The 26,137-nt window shown below is 40.0% G+C and overlaps 1 protein-coding gene across 1 annotated transcript in view; it reads left to right on the top strand.

The window, feature by feature from the left end:
* Nucleotides 1–26,137, top strand: part of LOC309382460 (vomeronasal type-2 receptor 26-like) — a gene marked incomplete at both ends in the record, with an annotated part of 254,659 nt that overhangs the window by 72,410 nt on the left and 156,112 nt on the right. The window lies entirely within an intron of this gene.

The following is a 26,137-nucleotide window of genomic DNA, read 5'->3' on the forward strand; positions in this document are numbered from 1 at the left end:
CACAATTGTTATTGCTATCTCCAAGGTTTGGTCTCCATCTGTGACTTCCATTTCATTGACATTATCCAAATTATAGTGATTTAGCTGTAGTCTTGGAGCTAATTCCCTAAAGACTTTTCTACAATCTTTCAGAAGAGTTGATTAAAAAAAACATATTAGTAATATGTTTTCACCATGGCCTCACAACAAAAGCCTTGTAGGCTGATCCATGGCACTGAAAATCCATGGGTGCATACATGAGTCTGGAGAGATGGAGATTTTTTTTTAGGCAGGAGGTTCTTTCTTCTCCCTGCTTCAGAAATGAACCCTAGGCTGAAATATTTCTGAAAAAAAGAGAAAAGCTTTCTTCCAATTGTTCTTCTTACTCTTTGTTGGAATCACCTACAGAGTTTAAGGCTCCCTCAGAAGCATATCATGTTGCTGCTTCTGCTGCTTCTGTGCCCCCAGAAAGTCTGGGCAATGCTCAAAGTCAGCTGTTCCCTGATGCTGCAGAGGGATGAGATAGACCCAAAGCATCATTACAGGCCAGGAGAACTTTCCATCGGTGGTATCATTTCTGCAACTCAGGCTACGTTTGAAACCAAAGATTTCAGAAAATCTCCCGTGACTCCAGTATTCATGTAAGTCAGTCTTCCATTACTGCATTAGAGCAACTTTATTTCTGAATTATTGAAACAATTCCAGCCAGGCATTGTGGCATTTCATCTTTGGGGATCTGTTTTGGATCCTGCAGCTGATAAGCCTGCTTTGAAATTCTCAAGTAGTATCATTTAGCACAGAACTTCTATTTTTCCTGACTTTAGCAATAGCACTTAGACTTATATGCTGCTTTACAGTGCTTTACCTGCCCTCTGTAAGCGGTTTACAGAATCAGCATATTAGCAATAGCACTTAGACCTATACACCACTTACAGCCCTCTCTAAGCAGTTTACAGAGTCAGCATATTGCCCCCAACAATTTGGGTCCTCATTTTACCCACCTCGGAAGGATGGAAGGCTGAGTCAACCCTGAGCCTGGTGAGATTTGAATTGCCAAATTTCAGGCAGGCTGAAGTCAGCAGAAGTAGCCTGCAGTACTGCACTCTAACCATTGCACCACCGCGGCTCATCACTTTGAAGAAGAAACAGCCACTATCCTTGTCATTGTGAAAGCAAGCTGGACCACAAATAGAGACGAGGTGCATCCCCCCCCTTCCTCTTTATCTCCATAAAGGCTGAACATGGACGCACAATGTAGGAATACTATATTTTCCCTACACTCACACTATCTGGATAGTGAGAAGAGGACATTCCCCCCTTCTCCTCCTCCCTTTCCCCATTAAAAGATGAACGTTGACAAAAAAGCAGGAATGCTATATTTTTTCCTACACTGAAAATGCAACAATCTCCCCCTTTTAGTTCTTGTGTTCACTGATCATATATCAATCAATGAATCAATTATTTATTATTTTATACTAGAATTTTTAGTTGTATATTTACTGAGTGTTTTTATTTGTTCTGGTCTCTGGTCTAAGACTGCAATAAACTGATTGATGGATTGATCATATAAAAGATTCCCAGATCAGACTTTATAATTTCATTGAATTTTCATCTCTTTGATTCCCATTCAAATTGATTCTAAATCCTATAATGATTTAAACGTAAATTAAACATCTCTAGTCAAAGACGTTTGACAGTGGACATTCAAAATAGAAATGTGCAGGAATCGATAATTTATTGGCTTTGTTAAGGAGCACAGCTCCTTCTTCTCTGGGTGTGTGTTTGAATGTACACTTAATGATTCTATATTTAATATCAAGAACAATTCCAATATTAAATACTGCAGAACCTAAATAGAAAAAAACAGAATATTTAAAGTCAGTCTGAAATCTTAGACTAACTACAAGGATATCTACGACTTCAAGAATAAGCCAGTGCTAATAATAGATTCCTTTAGACCTAAGTTGCTCTTAGTATATGAAAATATAATATAAATTGAACAAATCCCAGAGTTTAACTAAAATATGTGAGATACCTCGGGACATCCCTTAGCTTTCTTAGAATAGATGAACTAATCCATCTAAATTAGTCCTCAACTGCTCAAAACCTGTTCAGTTGCCACACATGTGGCTAGTGCTTTTGAAATAACACATTTTTTATTGATATAAGTTACTGCTTTTTATTATATTTAATGTTATTTTTTTTTTCAGCATTGCTGTAGTCCATTGTGAGTATTTTTTAAAGACAGATTAGGTATCTTTGAAAAACAGAGTTTGAATAAAATGTTATTTCATTGATTACAGTATGTTTAATGCATTATCTTCTCAGGGTAAAAGCAACACAATATTGGAAAATCCTATCCTTCCTTTTTGCCATCCAGGAGATCAACCAGGATTCCCGTCTCTTGCCCAACATCACTCTGGGCTACAATGTCTATGAAAATTATTTTCAACCAAGAAAGACTTCAGATGCTTTGCTGGACCTGCTTTCTGATGGTGAAGCCAATGTCCCCAACTACAGTTGTGGGAGACGGAGAAACACAGTGGCTGTTCTGGAAGGGGCTGAAACTGGCTTCTCCATCCAGATATCATCCATGTTGGGCACCTACAAAATCCCACAGGTGAGTCTTGTTCTGGGAAGACCATTTTTAATCATGCAGCTTTCAGTCAGAGTATCCTTTGTAAATAAAACCAACTCTTATTATGGAAATGATTTGCCTCTAGAATGATGGTTTGATTATCCAAAGGGAAGGTGGGGTTGTGGCCTGCCAGCTTCCAGTGGAGCTGGTTGCAGAATCAGATGATAACGAGGTTGGGGAAGAACTTGGGCCGGTTCTGGAGCCTGGAAGGCTTTGATGGATGCTCAGCATCAGACACAGAGACAGAGCCAGGGTTGTCCAGTATTTCTCAGCCAGAGAGACAGCTGCATTTGGAGTCAGAGATGAGTGAGGAGGAGGAACAGCTGGGGCTTGTTCCAGATGTGCGTATGTGCAGAGCAGATAGGAGAGTTGAACAAGGGAGGACAATGAGCTGGCTCGGAAAGCAAAATGAACATGGACGCTGACTGGCCCCTCCCGGAATGGGGAATAAATAGGAGGAAATGGGAGTTTGGTTTGGTTGTCACAGACAACCGTTTGCATTTCTGCAAAGTTTGCTGCTCGTGTGTTTCGTTGGACAAGGGCTGCCTTGCCAGAACTTTGTCCATTTCTCTGTATGAACTGAACTTAATTTTCAGTCTCCCATCTGGGAGCTCGCGGCCTTGCATTTATCATAACAAGCTGATAAGGATTGTTGTTTCAGTTAACTCCTTGCGGGACTCTTGCCTGGATTTTTGGTTGGTGAATACAGTTAATTCCCAATGTGTAAATAAAGAGGGGGGGGGGTTCTTTGCTGGGAGTCTGTTTCTGCGAAGGCCGGGTCAGAACAGATGGGTGTAAAGCAAACATATCCCCCACTGGCATAATCCCAGTCCAGATTAGGGAAAATTTTCCTGGGATAAAAAAAATTCTCCTCTCAAGAACATGGGGCGAAAACAATGTGTGAAGCCATAAGTGATTATAGACGTTTTCAATGCAAGGAGTGGACCTAACCAGGGGCGGGATCCTACCGGTTTAACAGCCGGTTTACTGAGTGCCTGATGCACACTGGGTGCATGTACACAGTTTACAGAAAAGTCACCTTCTGCATTGCCACTGGTGAGGAAAACAGCTGAGCCACACCAATCAGCTGGGCATCAGAAAAGGAAATATAGGTGAGTATAAGGCAGGGATAGACAGGCGGGCCCACTCCCAAGTCAGAGAGAACTGGTTCACTCCCAGCTGATAGACAGAGCTACCGGTTCACCCAAACCAATCCAAACCAATAGAATCCCACCCTTGGAACTAACCCTTCATTAGGGGTAGGTGGTTCTCGTGGTTTACTTCCCCTTTACTTCCTTTTCAGATAAATTACAATTTTGTTTCCCAGATTCTGAGGGATAAAACTGGGTTTCCTTTCTTCTACCCGATGCTCCCTGCAGAAGGATTCCAGTATTCAGGGATGGTGGAACTTCTCCTCCATTTCAGGTGGACTTTGGTTGGTCTGCTTGCTCCGGACACTGACCAGGGGCAGAAATTCATAACAATCATGACTTCCATGCTGATAAGTGGTGGCATTTGTCCAGTTATATCACAGGACTTTTCACCAGCTCTACAAAATGTCTTCATAGATTATCATGCATATCATCAATGGAGACAAGTGACCATCTTTCTTTATGCTGCAGAGATTAATTCGATCAGTGCAGGATTAGCAATTCTACATCTGGTACATAAAAGAATTAAGGATTCTGCTGCAGGAAAAGTCCTGGTGACATCAGTGCTCTGGGATTTTAAACTGGTATTCGCAGAGCAAGGATTTCCCTTGGAATTCATTCAAAACATTGTTTCCTTTGTTTTGAAGACAAATCAAATGTCAAAATGTGACGTCCCTAAGAAGTTTCATTCTTACATGAGACGCTTTGCCAAAAGATTTTTTATGTGCTCCTACATCAAAAATTCTTTTTCTGTGAAAGTCTGGAGGCGCTGCAGAGAAAGACAAGAACTGAAAGCTGTGCCTCAAATGGTGAAGGATCAGGTCCTTTGTACAGACAATTTTTTCATTTACAACACCATCTGGGCTGTGGCCTGGGCCTTACATGCAGCCCATTTGTCGCGATCCAAGAGGAGAAAGGTGGGAGGCGATAAGAGCTTGGAAACTCCAAGTCTGAAGGCTTGGCAGGTATTTCTTTACTGTTTCATCCATCTCTCCTGCAGTCAAGAATTTCTTTTTTTAATTATAAGGATTGGGCAGCTATTGGAAAAAGTCATTTATTCTAAAGAGAAAACAATTCCAACTTTCCATTCCTCTCGCTTTTGCATTCCATTCATTCCTTTCCCCATCTTTTGCAGCATATTCTCCTTTTAAATTGGTTTTCAAAAACAATACATCATGGTTCCAAAAAACACCCCCAACACACACACACACACACAACCCTGAGGCTAGTTGTTAGGGGGTATCTCCGTTGGGAGACAGAGAGTAGTGCAGCGGAATGTGCAGCCGGAGAGGAAAAACGTTGCTAGTAGAAACACACAAATAGAGTCACAAACACTGCTAGTAAAAAAAAGTAGCTTTACTACTAAATTTGCTTCACAAGCAGTGATAGTAGATAGTAGATATTAGTCCAAATACAATTCAAAGAACAAACAATTGCTTACAGTCGCAGTTCACGTTCCAGTCATCAATCATAGGACAAGCAGAGAGAGAGTCAGAGAGAGAATGAGCTCTCCTGACTTCCTCTTATAGCAAATCTAATTACATATGTTAAGTACATCCACTCATTTAAAGCAACAGCGACCATTTGTCATGGTAGATAGATAGATATTGCCTGCCCAACACTAGGAGTATACTCCCAACACTAGTGTTTCCTCAAAGTTCCACTTTATTAGAGATGTCATATTGGCACATCTGAGAAAACCTGAATCTGAGAGTTCTGGGTTTTCCCCACCCCAAAGAAAGTCATCCCCTGCACCCACAAGTCCATCACATGGTCCAATCATTTCTTCAATGCAACTGAAGACAATCTCCAGCCACTCCCATCCAGGTGCAAGGCAGTTGTCCTTGACTCCCAGAGACAAGAATGTTGTTGTGGCTAATCTTCCACCACTCCTTGCAAACCCCCTCCCAATTTCCCAGGCTTCAAATGTGGCACTTTTGAAGCGCCAAAAGGAAAAAAAATGCCTTCCAAGACTGACACAATATTACACAGCCTCACCTTTCTTTAGCCATCCTTTCCCTCATTTGATCAAAGTTCATTTAATGTCTCTCTTTTCTTTTTACAAAGAAGCAGATTGATCTAGAGAAGTCAGCCGACAACAACAAAGCATGTCTTCCTTCTGAGACTGTGTGGTATGGGTAGATTTTCTTGGGAGAAGCAGTTTAACAACAAGCTGGCCCTATACTGTGTGGGGTGTTATAGTGATGAGTAGTACAGGTCATAGTACAGGTTTTTTGTGAGCTTAGCAAGTGATGCCCATAACTAGAAATAAGGAGACATTTTCTGACAGTGAGAGCAATCAAGCAATGGAACAGTTTGTCTTCAGAAATTGTGGCAGCTTCATCACTGGAAACTTTCAAGAAGAGACTGGGCTTCCATCTGTCAGAAATAATGTAAGGTCTCCTGCTTGGGCAGGGCAGTGGACTAGATGACCTGCAAGGTCCCCTCCAACTCTGTTATTCTGTTCTATCCAGATTGCACATTTAGCTCTTATTAAAAGTGGACAGTTTTGAAGGTCAAGGAAAATATGGACAGCCAGATCTGAATTAACACTGACAGGTGTCAGGTGCCAATATTGGAAATATAAATGTGGGCTGGTTGATAATTCTAGCTGTGACTGTAGGAATGTTCCACAAACATTCCACAAACTTTGCATCATATTCCAACAGCATGCCCCTTCAGTAGTTTTCTGGATCCCTGCATGAAATGCATCTGTCAGACCTGGAAGCCATCTTTCACATTGGGCCTTCAGGCCTGCCACATTTTCTACTGTGGGAAAATGGGAGGGGGTATAATTTAGGGTATGGGTGATATGAAGTCAAAATAACATTCTTTTCTCAGAGAGTCAAGGATATCTTGCCCTGCAGCTGCGATGATTTAACTGGGAAGCATCTCCAGTTTTGGATGGTGCCTGATTGGACCATGTGATGGACATGTTGGTGCTGGGCAGGGACTTGATCTTTCACCTGGTTTTAGAAAACCTGGAAGCTTTCAGATTTGGGTTTTCCCAGATCTGGGAAAAAATTGGAACTTTGAGGAAACTCAAGCCTCAGAGTCTTCTTTCATTAGGGGTGTTACTTGAAACACTGACATTAACCTGAATCTCCTTTAACAACTCTACCAGCTCCCCCAAATTCTGGGGTACTGTCCGGGTCCTGAGTCCCAAGCGTCGACCCAATCCTGGGAGGTGCAAAGACTCAGGGAAGATGGGGGGGGGGGGGAATTGACAGCATCATCTTGAGGGCACTGCTGTCCAAAGGCTTTGCACTCATGTCAGATACACCAAGGTGTTTCCCGGTTGAAAGGGTTAGCTGATGACAAATACTGTTGCCCCTGGGACACCCAACTGGGGGTGCCTTTCATGTCTCTTGCAGGAGCTGATGTGAAGGACAAGAGCCCAATCCCATCCCATGGCAGCTCTTAGTGTCAAATGTAGACTTGCTAACCTCCTGCCCAGCATTCCAACCGCTCAAGCCACAGTGTTCCTTTGTCCAATGGCTAGGTGATCTAAATACCCAGCTATAGGTTTTGTCACTCCAGTAACTGCTCAAATATCATTTAATTACATCCACAATTTTATTCATCACTTGTATGGTATCTTTTTAAAATAATTCACTGGTTGGGTGTTTTATATTTGATACATATTTCATATGTTGTTTCTGTGACTTTTGTATGGCTATGCCATACAAAATAAATAAATGGAACTAATCCAGTCAGGAAGTGACTAAGGAGTGTGTGACCATGAGCTTTGTGTCCCAATCCAAGAGCTGAAACCATTGGAATGCAACACAAAGCTATGGAATAGCATTCCTGTGTAAGTCCTACAAGGAAAACGTGTAGTGGAATGACTTGCCTTCCAAAGTTGTGGGTGCTCCAACACTGGAGATTTTAAAGAAGAAATTGGACCGCCATTTGTCTGAAATGGTATAGGGTTCCCTGCTTGAGCAGAGGGTTGGACAAAAAAGCTTCAAGGTCCATTCCAACTCTGTTATTTTATGCAGATGTTATGTATGTATGTATGTATGTATGTATGTATGTATGTATGTATGTATGTATGTATGCATGTCTATGTTTATGTCTTTGTCTGTGCCTATTCCTATGTCTGTCTGTCTGTCTGTCTATCTATCTATCTATCTATCTATCTATCTATCTATCTATCTATCTATCTATCTATCATCTATCTATCCATCCATCCATCCATCATCCATCACCCATCACCTATCATCTATCTATCTACCTATCATCCATCCATTCATCATCTGTCTGTCTGTCTGTCTGTCTGTCTGTCTGTCTGTCTGTCTATCTATCTATCTATCTATCTATCTATCTATCTATCTATCTATCTATCTATCTATCTATCTATCTATCTATCTATCTACAGTTATGATTCAAATGTTGCTAGATTATCTCCTGAATAGTGAATGTGAAATTTTCATTTCTCTCTCATCAGATTAAAGGGTCTTGAAACGGAATATCCTATATGAAGATTCCCATTTTCTGTTCCATTCCAGGTTCATCCCTTCCTTGAAAAATCTAAATTTTACAATAAATCCATAGATGGGGTATCACTGGATGAGAAGGGAGACCTCACAGCAGATCTGGACATTGTCAACTGGCTGCAGCACAACAGATCAATTGCCCAAGTGATGATGGGAAGTCTAGAAAAACAGGGACCCCTGGTTTTTAAATTTATGGTTAATTCAAAGGGTATGACAGAGATGGATAAAATGAACAAGGTGGGGAAAATCTTCATTTCAGTCTTGGTGAATCTCCTACTAGCAGAATTGCTTCCTTGGAACAGAGAATGATTTTGAAAATCATCTGTAGGAGAGACAGCAAATTCTTTGGTTAGATATCAAGCTGTCTATGAGCAATATATACTCAGCCATTTATGGAAAGTATTCACTAGTCTTCTGTGAAGGGAGATTTCCGCCAGGATAGGTTTGAGTTCATTTCCTCAAGGGACAAAAAGGATTAAATTTTACCTTGACTTCAACATGTAAATTTAGAACCTATCCTAAAAATGGAAGGGATTACTGAAATTGATTACTGTAGAAAGAAAGAAGAAAAAGAAAGCAGCATGCAAGCAGGCAGATTGTTGAGGTCTTTAAACAGCCATGGTGGTGCAGTGGTTAGAATGTAGTATTGTAGCCTATTCTGTCAACTGCCAGCAGTTTGATCCTGACCGACTCAAGGTTGAGTCAGCCTTCTATCCTTCTGAGGTCAGTAAAATGAGGACCCAGATTGTTGAGGGGCAATATGCTGACTCTCTAAACTGCTCAGTGTGTGCTGTAAAGCACAATGGAGCGGTATATAGTCTAAGAGCTATTGCTATTGCTTTATATATGCTTAAAATTAAGCCTTAAACTGGGATGTTCAACTCATTTCTTTTTTGTCCCTTTCTGGAAATGAAATTGTAACTCATTTTCCGGATGGACCTCTTTTTTTTTTCAGCCCCTGCTTCCTTCCAGGTGTGTGAAAAGCTGCAGTCCCGGGTTCATGAAGGTAGCTCAGGAAGGGAGGCCCATCTGCTGCTATGACTGTCTTCCCTGTGCAGGAGGAACCATCTCCACCAGGGAAGGTGGGTGGCACCAAAGGAAAGGGAAGACCAGCATATATATATGCTTATCACAGAAGACCATGCAGGCAGAAAACCATATTTTTATTTTTAAATGTTGCCTTTTTATATTTGTGTTGTATTTGTACTGATAAATAAATAAAGGGAGACTAGTATAGATCTATTTCGAGCTAATTAGCTCTCATCAGCTAGCCATACCCTTACTGGGATTCGAACCTGGGCTGTATTATATCTTAGGCAGGAGTCTTAGCCACTAAGCCACAGGCTGTCCTCCTTATCAGTTGAGCCAGGGAAATGGTATGTATTTGTGTTGCAACCCCTGGTATGCGTAAATATGGGAGGAAGGTCACTACTCCCTCTTTCTGTCCTTCGGCTTATCACAGAAGACCATGCAGGCAGAAAACCATATTTTTATTTTTAATGTGGCCTTTTTATATTTGTGTTGTATTTGTACTGATAAATAAATAAAGGGAGACTAGTATAGATCTATTTCGAGCTAATTAGCTCTCATCAGCTAGCCATACCCTTACTGGGATTTGAACCCGGGCTGTATATATCTTAGGCAGGAGTCTTAGCCACTAAGCCACGGGCTCTCTCCTTATCAGTTGAGCCAGGGAAATAGGTATGTATTTGTGTTACAACCCCTGGTATGACTAAATATGGGAAGGAAGGTCACTACTCCCTCTTTCTGTCTTTCGGCTTATCACAGAAGACCATGCAGGCAGAAAACCATATTTTTATTTTTAATGTGGCCTTTTTATATTTGTGTTGTATTTGTACTGATAAATAAATAAAGGGAGACTAGTATAGATCTATTTCGAGCTAATTAGCTCTCATCAGCTAGCCATACCCTTACTGGGATTTGAACCTGGGCTGTATTATATCTTAGGCAGGAGTCTTAGCCACTAAGCTAAGCCACAGGCTCGCCTCCTTATCAGTTGAGCCACATACACACACACGTGTGTGTGTGTGTGTGTATGTGTGCATATGTGTATATATGTGTATATGTGTATATGTGTACATGTGTATATGTGTATATGTGTATATGTGTATATGTGTATATGTGTATATGTGTATATGTGTATATGTGTATATGTAAGGTGACCAACTTTTTTACAATGAAAAGGAGGACAAAACATGTTCTATTGTCCAAAATGCTAAGGTGACCAACTTTTTTACAATGAAAAGGAGGACAAATAAATTGGAAAAAATATATCGTAAATAAAAGAAATATTTTATTCATTGCAACAATAATACACTAAAATATGATATATGCATAATGAAAACATTTGCAACGTTTTATATTGTAATTATGCTTACATGCCTGTTAATTATTATTTAAATGAGTACTTTTCCATTGAATTAATATTTTTTGTCAATGTATCATCTTCTAACAATATATTGGAAATATCTGAACAAGAAATATCCTTCATATTGAATTTTATGGCAAGTGCTGCAGCTAGAGTATCAACATTCAATCTCGATTTCTCAGTTGTCGAAAAATCATTGGCAATTGAAAAAAACTCCTTCAACTGCTGCATTAGTTCCAGGGCAGCACAACTAAACTGAGCAAGTATAAATAAATGTTCACATGGAATATGTTCATTTTTGAAATGGCTGAAAATATCCACCCATCTTTTATCAATTTCAACATGTTGATTTTCCCATTGTATTAATTTTTCAGAATTTAAATTTCAGTCTTCTAATTTCTTCAAAGAGACAATTGTTGTCTATTTTAATGTCTAGCATTTCTTTAGATAAAAATTCAACACAAGATTCAATATCTGTTCAATATACTTGCGATGAAGTAAAAAAAACACCATTAAAAACTGTTTAATAAAATATGTCACATAACGCGCAACAGATTAGCCTTCAAATATCGAAAAGGAGGACATGTAGGAGGACACTTTTTGAGGGAGGACAGAACTTACAAAAGAAGGACTGTCCTCCCTAAAGGAGGACGGTTGGTCACCTTAGTATATGTGTATATGTGTATATGTGTATATGTGTATATGTGTATATGTGTATATGTGTATATGTGTATATGTGTATATGTGTATATGTGTATATGTGTATATGTGTATATGTGTATATGTGTATATGTGTATATGTGTATATGTGTATATGTGTATATGTGTATATGTGTATATATGTATATATGTATATATGTATGTATGTATGTATATATGTATATACACATACACACATATGTGTGTGTATGTGTATATACACACATATACACATATACATACACACAAACACACACACACATATACACATACATACATACATACATATGTGTGTGTGTGTGTGGGGGAGACTGGTATAGATCTATTTCAAGCTATTTAGCTCTCATCAGCTAGCCATACCCTTACTGGGATTTGATAGTATATATATATGACCTTGAAGTTTAAATTGAGAATATAAAAAAGATATTGAAGCAATAATGAGTTATCATTATATGGGAACTGCCTTCTCTTATCCTTCATTTTTCACCATACATTTCATGTTCTAAATTTATATTTGCTTCATTTCCTTTAAAAATCAAATATTCAAGGGCATAATTACATGGATTATTGCCTGAAAATGGAGTGAAAAGTTGTGCGTAATAAGGAAATTATGAGTGAAGGCTGAACTTTCTTGCCCTAGTGCAGTAATGATGAACCTTTTCAGCACTGAGTGCTGAAAAGGGAGCACATGTGCGTACTCGTCAGGGCCACAACCCAAAAGACGAGCTGCCCAGAGTGCATGTGCATGCTGAAAAATGAATATCCAGTTTCCGCCATGCATATATGCACTGGTAAGCTAGTCTTCTGGTTACTGGTGCGCATGCATGTGTGACAATCAGATGGATGGCATGCATGTGCACTTCCCCAGCAACAGGTAACCAAGACAACACTTGAAGAGAGGATTTTAGCATTATACAAAAGGATAAACTTTAAAGTAGATGTTACTCTTGCCCTTTTTCAGACACAGAGGAATGCAGTAAGTGTCCAGCAGATCAACATCCAAACAACAACCGAACTCAGTGTATCCCTAAGATTAAGACTTTCCTATCCTATCAAGAAAAAGTGGGGTTCATCCTGATTTCAGTTGCCCTGTTTCTGTCTTTAATCACATGCTTTGTCTTGGGAACCTTCATTAAATTCCAAGAAACTCCCATAGTCAAAGCCAACAATCGGGACCTCTCTTATATCCTTCTTGTTTGTCTCCTGCTTTCCTTCTTCACCCCATTCTTGTTCATTGGCCAGCCAAGGAGAGTCACCTGCCTTCTACGTCAAACAGCCTTCAGCATTATCTTCTCTGCTGCCATTTCTGCTGTCTTGGCCAAAACAATCACAGTGGTGCTGGCCTTCTGGGCCACAAAACCAGGGAATAAAGTGCAGAATTTCCTGGGAAAGATTTTTGCCAACTCCATTATCCTTTCTTGCTCTAGTCCCCAAATTGTCCTCTGCAGTATCTGGTTGAGCACTTTCCCTCCCTTCCCTGAGACTGACATGCACTCTCAATCTGGAGAAATCATTCTACAATGCAATGAAGGTTCTGTCGCTATGTTCTATGGTGCCCTTGGCTATATGGGCTTCCTGGCTGCCATCTGCTTCACGGTGGCTTTCCTGGCCAGGAATCTGCCTGGGGCCTTCAACGAAGCCAAGCTGATCACCTTCAGCATGCTGGTCTTCTGCAGTGTCTGGGTGTCCTTCCTGCCTACATACCTGAGCACCAAAGGGAAGTACATGGTGGCTGTTCAGGTCTTCTCCATCTTGGCCTCCAATGCAGGACTCCTAGGCTGCATCTTCATTGCCAAGTGTTTCATTATTTTCTTCAGACCGGATCTCAATACAAAAGAATATTTGATGTCCAAATAAAATAGAAATATGACTTTTGAGTAGGTATGTTCCAAAATAACAATTAATAATTATGAAAAACAACCTTTGACATTTTAATGAGGTACCTCCTCTCTCACCCACCCCCAAAAAACCCCACCAGCAAGTCCACATTTTTCAAGTTAAGGTAGAAAAAGAGCATTACTATATAACATATATGGTTTCCTTTTTTCTTTTCCAACCAAGTCTCTAGAAATGGATGTGAATAAACAATAATGCTTCTAAACATCTCTGAGCCAGGTTTCAAGAGGCAAATGAATTGAGTCCCAATCTAGTGCTTTGCCTTTCCCTTCAGCAGACTGTGAATAAAACACTGATGCCCTGTCTAGTCATCTCTAATTCCACTTTGGTTGACTTTGGTTTAAGAGACACCCCAGCTTGAGAGTTCTGCACTCCATCAAAATGGTTCAAATGTAAATGGGAAGAGTCTGGTCCATGGTGCTTTGTACTTGCAAATTATTCAGGTTGTGATCTCACCATAGGAATATGGTGGTGGAAATCCCTTTTAACTCTGGATTGCGACATCTGCTTTGCAATAAAGAAAAGGTCTAATATATGATTGTTTGCATGAGTCTAGCCTGATAGAGGAGAATAGAACAGAATTCTCTATTGGCCAAGTATGATTGGGTACACAAGGAATGTGTCTTTCATTGTCTACATACGGGGATTAATTGCTCATCTCTGTTCAGGATCCACAATTTTCTACATACCTTATAGAAAATTCCCCTAGGGAAAAAATTCTAAGGCATATTAGGATGACACCTTTCAGACCAATGCAAAAAAGTATTTATTATGTATGGAGTTTCTAAAAAATTTTTTTTTTTAAGATTTGGGGCCAAACAAATCAATCTCAAAGGCCCATGTTCAAAGTTTGAAGCCAGATCTGTGAATTCTCCCTTTGGACACTTTCCTGTTCAGGGAAGGGTTCACAGAAGTGGTGGTTCTTTGTCTTGAAATTATCTGAAACATAGTGATTTATTTGTTTGTCTTTATGTTAGGTCCCTAGAGACATTCTACAAACTTTCAGAAAAAATTAACACAAACATGTCAGGAAATGTTTTGATACCAATATCACACTCAAAAACAAGGTTGGGTGGAGCCTATGTCAGAAATGCTGGCTGCATAAGTGGCTCTGGAGACAGAAAAAGAATAGCGGGCTGGTTTCAGGACAAGACATTTGTTGATGTTCTTTGTCTGGACTCTGACTGCATCTGAAGCTTCTGTTTTGGAAGAGGTTTTGAATTCTTCTTCCTCTTCATCTCATTCATTGTTAAAAAGCAAGTGCCACAGAGAAGGCTCAGTCAGTAGCACAAGGCATGTTGCTTCTCTTTTTATTTGCGCTGTTTCTGTGGCCATGGGGAGCCTGTGGGATGCACAAAGCCAAATGCCTCCTGACTCTGGAGCAGAGCAAAGTGGACCCACACAATCATTACAAGCTAGGAGATTTATTGATTAGTGGCATAATCTCGACAATGAGTGCTGTATTTCATTCATTAAACTTCAGTAGAAGTCCTTCAATAAAATTATATGGGTAAGTTAACCTTCCTGCACCAGCATTAGAGCCCCTCCACTTCCAAAGATTGTCTACAGTTCCAGCCTTCTAAGAACACAAATCCCTCCTCTTGTTTTGATGTTTTGATAACTCAATTTAAGATTCTACTGTGAGGTTCCTATTGTGTAAAGAAGCAGATGAAGCTCATTTCAAGCTGCTCTATATCAGAAACCAATCAAGATAATTTTCAAAATCCAATTTCCATTTCATCCTATGAACAAATCTAGTCTGTGGATACCTCTTCCTTCCACTTACCCCTAAGCTGAGCTGGACTTTAGGGCATGCCAGATCCAAGCACAGAGACATGATAAGTTTCCTCTCTGCATCATAGATGAGACAATTCCATTACTGTCTTTCCACACCAGAAATTACTGCTGGTATATAATAGCCACTCTTAAAAACTGTGAACACATTAATCCATGAATATTCAGGTGTCTCTGATTGTCATTCAAAAATTCATGCCAGGAAACTAAACATCATTTCTAAAATGAAAATATGACATGTATTTTATTTATTGGTTTCCTGGGTGGTTGGTATATTTGTCCAATTGGATATAAATTTGAAGTGCAATGTTATACTGGCTATCTTATAATAACAAGCTTAAAAAATTGAAAACGGGAAAAAATATAAAAAGTCCTAGAAAGAAAAAAAAAAACCCCAAAAGTGAGAATTCGTTCAATTGAAAAATATTCATAATATCTAAAATAAAGAAGTACTGATTATACATGATATCTCTTAGAAATTGGTGTATATCACCCAGTTTATGGACCACTTGGTCACATATTGTATGAATTGCTATAAAAGACTAATTAAATTCATTTTAGTGTGATCAACTATAAATGTGTCTTTTAAAACTTTATAATCTAAACATTCCAATTTTTCTTATTCTTTTTCTATGGCATTATTTTAGAATATCAGAAACATTTGAAGAATAATTACAATTGAGTGGAATAAAATTGTATTCATGGAGGAAAAGTTAAATGTAATTCTCATTAAAGTGTTTGTATCTGTAGAAGATCAGCCAAAGACTATTGGAAATTTGTACCCTACATTTTTACCACTGAGGAGATCAACCACTATGATGCTCTCTTGCCTAACCTCACCCTGGGTTATAATATCTATGAAAACTTCTACAAGGCAGAAATGACTTCAGATCCTTTGCTGGACCTGCTTTCTGATGGGGAAGCCAATGTCCCCAACTACAGATGTGGAAGGCAGAGAAACACAGTGGCTGTTCTGGAAGATGCTGAGACTGGCATCTCCATCCAGATATCAAACATGTTGGGCACCTACAAAATCCCCCAGGTGTGTCTTTTGGGGGGAAACAGTTTTCATTCACTTCATTCAGAGGTCCTCTGCTACAAATGAAAGCAGACATTTATTATTGAAATGGTAGGAATCTCCTTGTATTTGTTAAAGTTCAACTACCACCATCTTCTATTTCTTTCAGATCAGTTACAGTTTTGCTTCCAAGATTATGGAGGATAAAACTCAGTTTCCTTTCTTCTACCAAATGTTCCCTGCTGAAGGAGTCAAGTACCCAGGGATGGTCAAGCTCCTCCTGTATTTCAGGTGGACCTTGGTTGGTCTTGTTGTTCCAGAAACAGAACAGGGGGAAGGATTCATGAGGACGATCTCTTCCTTGATGTTACGAAATGGCATTTGTGCAATTATATATCAAAGTTTCCCACTTCATAGTCATACTATACGTTTGTTGAAAGAGCAATATTACAAGTGGAGGGAAGTCAATGTCTTTGTTTATGGCTCAGATATGAATTCATTCTTGTTTGGAATTGTGATTGTACAAGGAGCACTTCAAAATATTCCGGAACATGTTGAAGACAAAGTCTGGATTACTACAGCTCACTGGGATCTCAGTCCTGATTTGATGCATGAAAAACTCACCTTTAAATACCTTAGGTCCATTTTTTCCTTTATGATAAAGAAAATGAAATGGGCAAACTATGATGCTTCTATTCCCTTCGTCCAATCCATAGCTAGTTTTTTGAAGAAAACATTTGCATGTTCATCCACTAAGGATGCCTTTTCAGTGAAGGTCTGGAGACGGTGCAGACAGAGAGAAGAACTGGAGCCTCTCAGGAAAGAGGATGCTGATCGGATCCAGGCTCTGAACAGCTACATCATTCACAACACCGTCTGGGCTGTAGGAAGGGCCTTAAATTCAGCTTCCCTCTCCAGATCCAGGAGATCAATGAGAAAGAAGGATATGAAGGTTGAAGCTCGGAAGGCTTGGCAGGTATTTCTCTTCTATTAGACATGTTCAACCTACAGATGGGGAATCAGTTTTGTAAGTGGATCCCTTGGTTTCGTATTCTGAAAAATAAATTATTCTGAAACTCAAATCCATCAAATTCCATTTTCAGTTCTTTCATACTTGTATTTGCAATATTGTCCCTCATTATTTTTAAGTGAATTCTTTGATATCTTGGTTGCTCAGTCATATTGTTTATTAAACTCTCTTCTAATGAAAGTTTTCATGGCCAAAATATTACATTGCATCCCTTTTTCTTCTTCTTTCACATTTCAACCAAGGAGTATTGCTGTGTCACAGAGAACGTTATTCCTTTCCTCCTAATGGGAGTTTCTCTCCAGAGTTTCTCTCCATTTCTTGGCTGCCATTAGCTTTATTGTTTTGCCAAAATTATCAAACTTCAGAAGGGTGGGAGAGGGCAAACAATGGAGGAAATAAACAAATGACAGACACGGCCAACTTTCTCTGGCCTATGGAGATAAGGAGTCTGAAGCTTTTTTGTTAATAGTGTGCTAATTAAAATTGGTGATTAATGAGAAACCCAGTAGCCAAATATTAAGCAGTTAGCTAGAGGGAAACGAGACTAAACAATATTTGTTGATTTTGCGCTACACAAATCAAATAAAAAAGGAAAACTCTTAACTACTGTATCTATGTGAATTTTATCTTTTTGTCAGCTGACAAGAAGAAAACAATGAGAAATGGGGCAATTTGAAGACATAATTAATTAATAATTAATTAATCTGGCCCCAAACTGTTGGAAGTGTAAAAAAACACCAGGCACTTTCTATCATATGTGGTGGACGTGAAATGAGGCAAAAAAATATTGGAAAATGATTCGATCATGGTTAGAACAAATGGTGGGAGAACAAATTATGTTTAAACCAGAAACTTTTCTCCTAGGCATAATACCGGAGGGGTTTAAGAAAGATACACTTTATCTAATTATACATATACTAACTGCAGCACACATAACCTATGCACAGTATTGGAAAAAAGAAAATACACCATCAGAGCTAGATATAATCAAAAAAGTGTTGTCCTGTGCAGAAGCAGATAGGCTCACTCTTGAACTTAAAAATAAAGGGGAATCAGAATATTTTGAAGTCTGGAACAGATTTTATGATTGGTATAAGACAAGATGACAAGACTGGAACAAATGTATATATTGCGATTGGACAGAAGGATAGACAATGTATTAAGTCCTGTGGAATGACCTCCCCCTTGACATCAGGATTACTTCTGATCTCCGCTCCTTCCGTGTAAAGCTCAAGACCCACCTTTTTCAATTATCTGACCTGGTTCAACCGTAGTTTATCCTTTCCTCCTGACAGTCCTTTTAAATTTGTAATTTTATTATGGGGTATTTTTAATGGTTAATTTTATTATTATTATTGTGATATATGTAATTGTTACCTCCTCCGTGTCCATGTCCGTGTATGTATATGTATGTGTATGTGTGTATGTATATGCTTATATGTATTTATGTATGTTTTTATTGTACGCCGCCCTGAGTCCCTTGTGGAGAGGGAGCAGCTAACAAATTAAATTATTATTATTATTATTATTATTATTATTATTATTATTATTATTATTATTATTATTATTATTATTATTATTATTATTATGTAGATTAATTGTTAATGGTTGAAACTAGCTGTATATAATGTGAATGTATGGTCACTTCGACTCTGCGGTATTGCATTGTTTTAAATGTAAAAATTATAAAAATATATTAAAAAAAAGAAATAATTAACTTTGTGCATTGGTCCATGTTAAAAAAAAAGAAAAACAATGAAAAAAAATAAGACTTGCCCATTTGAAAAAAGGCAGATAAGAGAATAACAAAATGTCAGAGTTGGAAGGAACATTGGAGGTTTTCAAAACCCATCACATGCTCAAGCAAGAGACTCTACACCATTCTACCCAAATGGCTTCCCCATCTCTCCTTAAAAAGCTTCCAGTAATGGAGCACCCACATCTTCTAAAGGAAAGCCGTTCCACTGAGTAACAGTTATCACTTTCATGACAACTTAGAACTAAGTTTCCATCTGTTAATTCTAATCCTGCCCTCTAGTACTTTTTAAAATGGGTTGACCCTCCCCTCTTCTCCTTGACTGTCCTTCAAATATTGGAGGGCTGCTATCATGTCACCCTCTATCCTAATTGATGTTCTCCTAACCAAGTTGGAAACTGACATACAATCTTATTCTTGAGCAGAGAGAGAAAAATATTTGGATTCCTTCCATCATAAACCATTCAGTCTTTTCAAAGAATGTCTAAAGGCCTTTCTAAACTTTTCTTTTCCTTTCCTTTCTAGCTTCACCCTTTCCTTCAAAGTTCTCAGTTTCATAATAATTCCATAGATGGAGTATATTTGGATGAGAAAGGAGATTTGACAGCTGACCTGGACGTTTTGAACTGGGTTCTTTTCCTCAATAAATCATTCAAGAGACTGAAATCTGGGAGTGTAGAAAAACTGACATCCAAGGATTTGAAAGTTACCATTGACCAGAGGAGTATCATACAGGTGGAAATACTAAACAACATGAAACTAATATTTATTTTATTCCACTGAAGACAGCAAAAACAGAATTGCAGATTTGGGGTGGGTGGCAGTTTTCTTTCAAAGCCTTTAAGTTTTTAGTGAGCTGATCAGGTCATCGAGGCTGTAAACCTATGAGCTATTCAGGAGGCTTCAAAATGTATACCCTTCAACTTTCATAGAAAATATCTACTGAGTCGATGAAAAGGGAGGTACCAACCGTCAGGATTCCAAATAACATAGTTTACGTAGCCAAAACAAAGAATCCACTCAACATTTCATGGATAAAATCTACATTTAATCTACATTTAAAATTAAAGTCTAAATTTGTAGCAGGTATGAAAAAGTCAAAGGAAGCAGAAGAGATAATGAAAATCCTATTCACATTTCCTACTGGCATTTTATGAGTAAAACAGAAATCTTGAACTGGAGAAGCCCAAACCGTTCTTGCTTTGCTGTGTTTCTAAAACAAAGTTCATTTCTGAGCATTTTTCCTCTCTCTCTTCAGACCCTTCCTCCTTCCAGGTGTGTTGAACGATGTCCTCCTGGATTCATGAAGGTGCCTCAGGAAGGGAGGCCCATCTGCTGCTACGACTGTCGTCCCTGTGCAGAAGGAACCATCTCCACCATACAAGGTGGGTGACATTGTAGGAAAGCGATAGACTTTTGGAAAGAGTGCAGGCTCTGACATTTTTCATAACATGGAGTCTTGTAGTAATAGTAGTACTATTACTACTACTATAGCAGCAATAGTAATAATAATATTAATAATAGTAATTAATAGTAATAATACCAGCAGAGGGGATATCAGGAAGATAATAAGAGGGATGGATAATAATACTACTGCCAATTGTCAATGGCTTAATACATATTAACGATAGACAGAACTGTGAGAATTTGGTGTTCAGCAGAGAAATGGCATGAAAAAACCCTGGCCCGTTGTCTAGTTTTCTTCGCATACAATACCCTACAGCACCATCCTGATGTAGCTGGTGTACATATGAAGATCAGCAGCTTAGTTTATTACAGAAGTACCCTCCTTCTGAAGAGAATCAGATCTAAAGGCCGCCATTGCAGCCTTGAGTATAAAGTTTTATTCCTTCCTGTGCTAGAGCTAGTCTAGTATACAAGGTCCCAATGTCCATCCATCCAGGAGTCATTGAGGAAGGAATCTAGAGTACTTTTGTTGTTGACTTTGAAATGTGGTTCTTGCAATACGGGATGCAAAAGGTACAAGGATACAACCTCTAAAAACTGCTCATCCTGGAAATGCATGACAGAGGTTTTCTTTTATTTTTAGTACTTGCTCTTCTTTGTTTTCACTTCTTAAAATTTCTAACCAATGCTGCATACTAGCCATCCCCATGTGCATTCATCCATTTCATCACTTATTTCACTCCAACTATGCGTTTGATGGAAGAACATGCCTTATGTTTCTTGTTAATGTCAATCTTGTCCTTTTCAGATGCTGAAAAATGCACCAAATGTCCAGCTGATCAGCATCCAAACCTCAGCAGAGATGAGTGTGTCCCTAAGATTATAACATTCCTATCTTATCAAGAAAAGTTAGGGTTCATCCTAGTTTCCCTTGCCTTGTTCCTGTCTTTGGTAACAGCATTAGTTTTGGGAACCTTCATTAAATTCCAAGAAACTCCCATAGTCAAAGCCAACAATCGTGATCTCTCCTACATCCTTCTCATCTCCCTCCTGCTCTCCTTCTTGACCTCCTTCCTATTCATTGGTCGACCAAGGAGAGCCACTTGCCTGTTGCAACAAGCGGCATTCAGCAACATCTTCTCAGTTGCCACTTCTACCGTCTTGGCCAAAACAGTCACAGTGGTGATTGCGTTTTTGGCCACAAAACCAGGGAATAAAGTACAGAGGTTGCTGGGGAAGAGCCTGGCCAACTCCATCATCCTTTGTTGTTCTGGTGTCCAAGTTGTCCTCTGCAGTATCTGGTTGGGCACTTCTCCCCCATTCCTTGAGCCAGACATGTCCTCACAGTCTGCAGAGATCATCCTGCAATGTAATGAAGGGTCCGTTGCCATGTTCTACCTTGCCCTTGGCTACATGGCCTTCCTGGCTCTCATCTGCTTCGTGGTAGCTTTCCTGGCCAGGAATCTTCCTGGGGCCTTCAATGAAGCCAAGCTCATCACCTTCAGCATGCTGGTCTTCTGCAGCGTCTGGATATCCTTTGTCCCCACCTATCTCAGCACCAAGGGGAAGTATATGGTGGCAGTGCAGGTTTTCTCCATCTTGGCTTCCAGTGCTGGCCTGCTATGCTGCATCTTCATCCCCAAGTGTTACATTATTTTCATAAGACCCGATCTGAATACGAAAGAACATTTGATGTCAAAATAAAACAGAAATATTAACTTTTGTTATGTCTTTCTCTAAAAGCTCTCTAGTATTATTTGCTACATTGATATTTGTTTAAAAGCAGATAATGACACACAAACCTGCTTTTGTTTTGTTTTGTATCACAATAAACATAAACCACCACTTTTTAATAAATGTATTTCTCCATTTTTTGGCATTTAGAATCCCTCCAACTTTTCTCTGCTCTCCCTCCCTTCCTCCAGTCAGACAGTCAGACTCCATTATTTGTTTTGGATCCTTTGCTTTGATTCCACAGAACACTCTTCAAGGACGGACCCATGTAGAATGCCATATGGTAATCAATATGGGATGTGACCAGGCACGACTGAGAGTAGCGTTCCCTAATCCAGGAATGGGCGCATATGGTACATAACCCCAATGTCTTCAAAGGTTTTCTTGGCCACAATTACTACCGGCTCTTCAAGTAGGAGGAATGAGTCCAGAAAAAACCGCAATTGATGTTTCCAGTATTTGGGGAGAACTTCACTCTCATCCTGAACTAAAGATGGTAAATCACTAGATCCAATGTTGCCCCAAAACCTAAAATCATTCAGTCCTGCAAACGTTGAGCCAAAGCTCGCAAACCTTCCATGCACCCAGATGGGACAACAACCACATTCCTTAGTTAAACAGAGTGCATATAAATACTATGACAGTTGAACATTACTTGGAGAACTAAAGCTCAGCACCTTTGGTTTTCCCTAGAACATCTAAGTCAAGTGGGAAGTGTGGATGCCTAGTGAATGATTACTGAAAAGAGAGCTAATGTGGACATCAAAAGAAGTTGGCCCATCAACTAGAACATTTTGATCCATTCTTTTAAGGCACAAATGTTACCATGGCCAAATATTTTCTAAATATTACATTGAAGGGTCCTGTGTGCTCTCAGAGCTTTGTGATTTCTTTGGAGACATTTCACTACCAAACTAGGAAAACTCATCAGTGCTCCAGTATAGTGAGTCCCAATGTCCATCCCTCCAGGGATCATTGGTGGAAGGGCTGCAGATGGTTCACTTTCATCTTTGAAATGTGGTTCTTGCAATATGATATGCAAATAATACAGCCTCTAAAAAGTGCCACTGTTCCTCCTGTGAATGTACAGATTCTCTTGTACTTTTGGCATTTGTTCTTCTTTGTCACACAAATTCCTAACCATTTGTGTGACAAATTCCTAACCATTGCTTCATTCCACCTTTCTCCATGCTCATTCATCCACATGATCACTTATTTCACTCCAACTATGCACCTGATAGAACATGTTTTATAGCAGATGTTAATATTGTCTTTTTCAGATGCTGAAAAATGCACCAAATGTCCAGCTGATCAGCATCCAAACCTCAACAGAGATGAATGTGTACTTAAGACTGAAACATTCCATCCTATCAAGAAAATTTGGGCATCATCCTAGCTTCTCTTGCCATGGTTCTGTCTTTGGTAACAGGATTTGTCTTGGAAATTTTCATTAAATTCCAAGAAACTCCCATAGTCAAAGCCAACAATCAGGATCTCTCCTACAACCTCCTCATCTCCCTCCTGCTCTCCTTCTTGACCTCCTTCCTATTCATTGGTTGGCCAAGGAGAGCCACTTGCCTGTTGCAACAAGCACCATTCAGCAACATCTTCTCTACTTCTACTTCTACCATCTTGGCCAAAACAGTCACAGTGGTGATTGCATTTTTGGCCACAAAACCAGGGAATAAAGTACAGAGGTTGCTGGGGAAGAGCCTAGCCAACTCCATCATCCTTTGTTGTTCTGGTGTCCAAGTTGTCCTCTGAAGTATCTGGTTGGGCACTTCTCCCCCATTCCTGAGTCAGACATGTCCTCACAGTCTGCAGAGATCATCCTGCAATGTAATGAAGGCTCTGTTGCCATGTTCTACCTTGCCCTTGGCTACATGGCCTTCCTGGCTCTCATCTGCTTCGTGGTGGCTTTCCTGGCCAGGAATCTTCCTGGGGCCTTCAATGAAACCAAGCTCATCACCTTCAGCATGCTGGTCTTCTGCAGCGTCTGAATATCTCAGCACCAAGGGGAAGTATATGGTGGCCGTGTAGGTCTTCTCCATCTTGGCTTCCAGAGCTGGCCTGATATGCTGTATCTTCATCCCCAAGTGCTACATTATTTTTATAAGACCTGATCTGAATACAAAAGAACATTTGATGTCAAAGTAAAATAAATTTAATTTTTGGTATGTCTTTCCCCAAAAGTTTATGATTATTATTTGTTACATTGATCTTCCTTAAAAGTGTGTTTTCCAAGTGCAGGCTATCAATGACTGACCAGCAGGGAGATGAATAGTTGTGTGCCACACCTATAAGTCTTCATCCCTTGCCTTTTATCACCAGAGCTAGAGTGGGGCTTCGCTAGCAGCAGTGGCTCTTCTGTTTTGAGGAGTGGCCTATAGATTCCTGCTGCTCTCATTTTCTCTGCCTTCTGAGCATCCATGTGTCAGGCACTGGACCCAGATGTTCCTCCTCTTCTTCACCAGCCACCTCCAGACCTGGGGGTTGTTGGCTCTCCTTCTGAAGACTGATAGATGCCCAGGCACCACCTCTATCTCTATCAGCTCCATTCCCTCTTCCACCTCAGACCTCTCAGATTGCTTGCCCTGACTCCCACACCACCTTCTCATCTGATTTGGCTGCGGGAAGGGCTGGAAGCCAATAGGTCACAACAGGACTCCTCCAAAAACAATTATTCCCCTTTCCCTCAATCCTATTTCTACAAGACTAATTAGTCACTCTTTCAAGTTATTATCATGCCAGTGTCAATGATCTCCCCCCCCCCCATGTTACTTGTAGCTGAGCTTTTCCAATGAGCTAAAGAGACACAGAGGCCTTGACATAAGTTTTGATCAGTTGCTGCTTAAGAACATCAACCTGTGCTCTGTTCCTGCCATTTCTCCATAAGTAGAGTAAGGTGATAATTTGCTAAAGGGGGCAGGCAAAGCAGACACATGATAGAAACTGAGAAGTGCTCAGAGATTTTGGAATCATGTGTGAGTAGACTGGCCTTAATTCTTCCAGCAGAGGGGTGACTTATCCATTTCCGTAGATGGATACTGGTCAAAATAATGTGAATTTAAGATAGGCATTATTGCAAAAAGGATCCAACCACTGAGATGACCTCCTAGCTTGCAATGGTTCTACTCCATCCCACTCCAAAGAACGTTTGTTAAATTGGACATAGTAGAACCACTCCTAAAATCAGCTTGATAAAAGCCGAGTATTTTGGAAGCGTTCTGGGAGTTTCAAAATGAGTGGCAAAGGAAATAAATTTTCAATAAAATTGTAGCTCAAGCCACAGCACCAGATTGTAGTGAATGACCATCAATTGATTTAACTTCTAGCAATGATTGGACAGTATATGTAGAAATAACACCATCTGCTACAAACTGGAAGTCCATGAAGTTAGCTAGAGAATCAAACATTGTCATGCTTTTCAGAATAGGTTTCCTGGTATCTACAATGGCACTGAAACCTGTCGGTGTTTTCATGGAGTGGGAGATGATCTTTGGGCTTTGTTTGCCAGTTCTTGCCCTCAGTTTAGTAGCCCATCTAAATCATTTCCCAAAAGGATTTCTTGGCAGGGTAGTTTGCGGCCATATGTCCCTCACCACCACAATACAAGCAAAGCCCCCCATCGGCTTTAGTGTCTTCTCAGCATCTGTCAAACTAAGCCATGAACCCCCAGGGGTGGGCTTCAAAAATTTTAGCATGAGGTTCTCTGCCCGGTTGCTGGGTGGCCGTGACCATGTGGGCGTGGCCTAGTCGACCACCTGCACCATTGCAAGGGGGCATTTTTGCCCTCCCTGGGCTCCGGAGGCTTTCCTTGAGCCTCCAGGAGGGCAAAAATGGCTTCCCCAGTCTCCGGAGGCCCTCTGGAGGGTAGAAAGAAGCCTGTTTCCAGCCTTCCTGAACTTCTAGTAGGCACATTTTTCACCCTTCCGGAGCCTCCGTGCATGCCCTCCACTTACCTGCATCCCAAATGGGCCATGTGGGACTCCTGGGAGAGGCAGGCAGGCCCAGCTAGTTGTGGGTTTGGGGGTTCTTTGAACTGCACAGAATCTTAGCTAGAGGTTCTCCCGAACCCCTGCAAACCCCTGCATACCCCCAATCTGCCTGGGTTCCTCAATGGAAGGCTGATATGTTGCTAGCATGA

Source organism: Natrix helvetica, assembly GCF_964273705.1.
Source record: "Natrix helvetica genome assembly, chromosome: 1".
Classification (NCBI taxonomy): Eukaryota; Metazoa; Chordata; class Lepidosauria; order Squamata; family Natricidae; genus Natrix; species Natrix helvetica.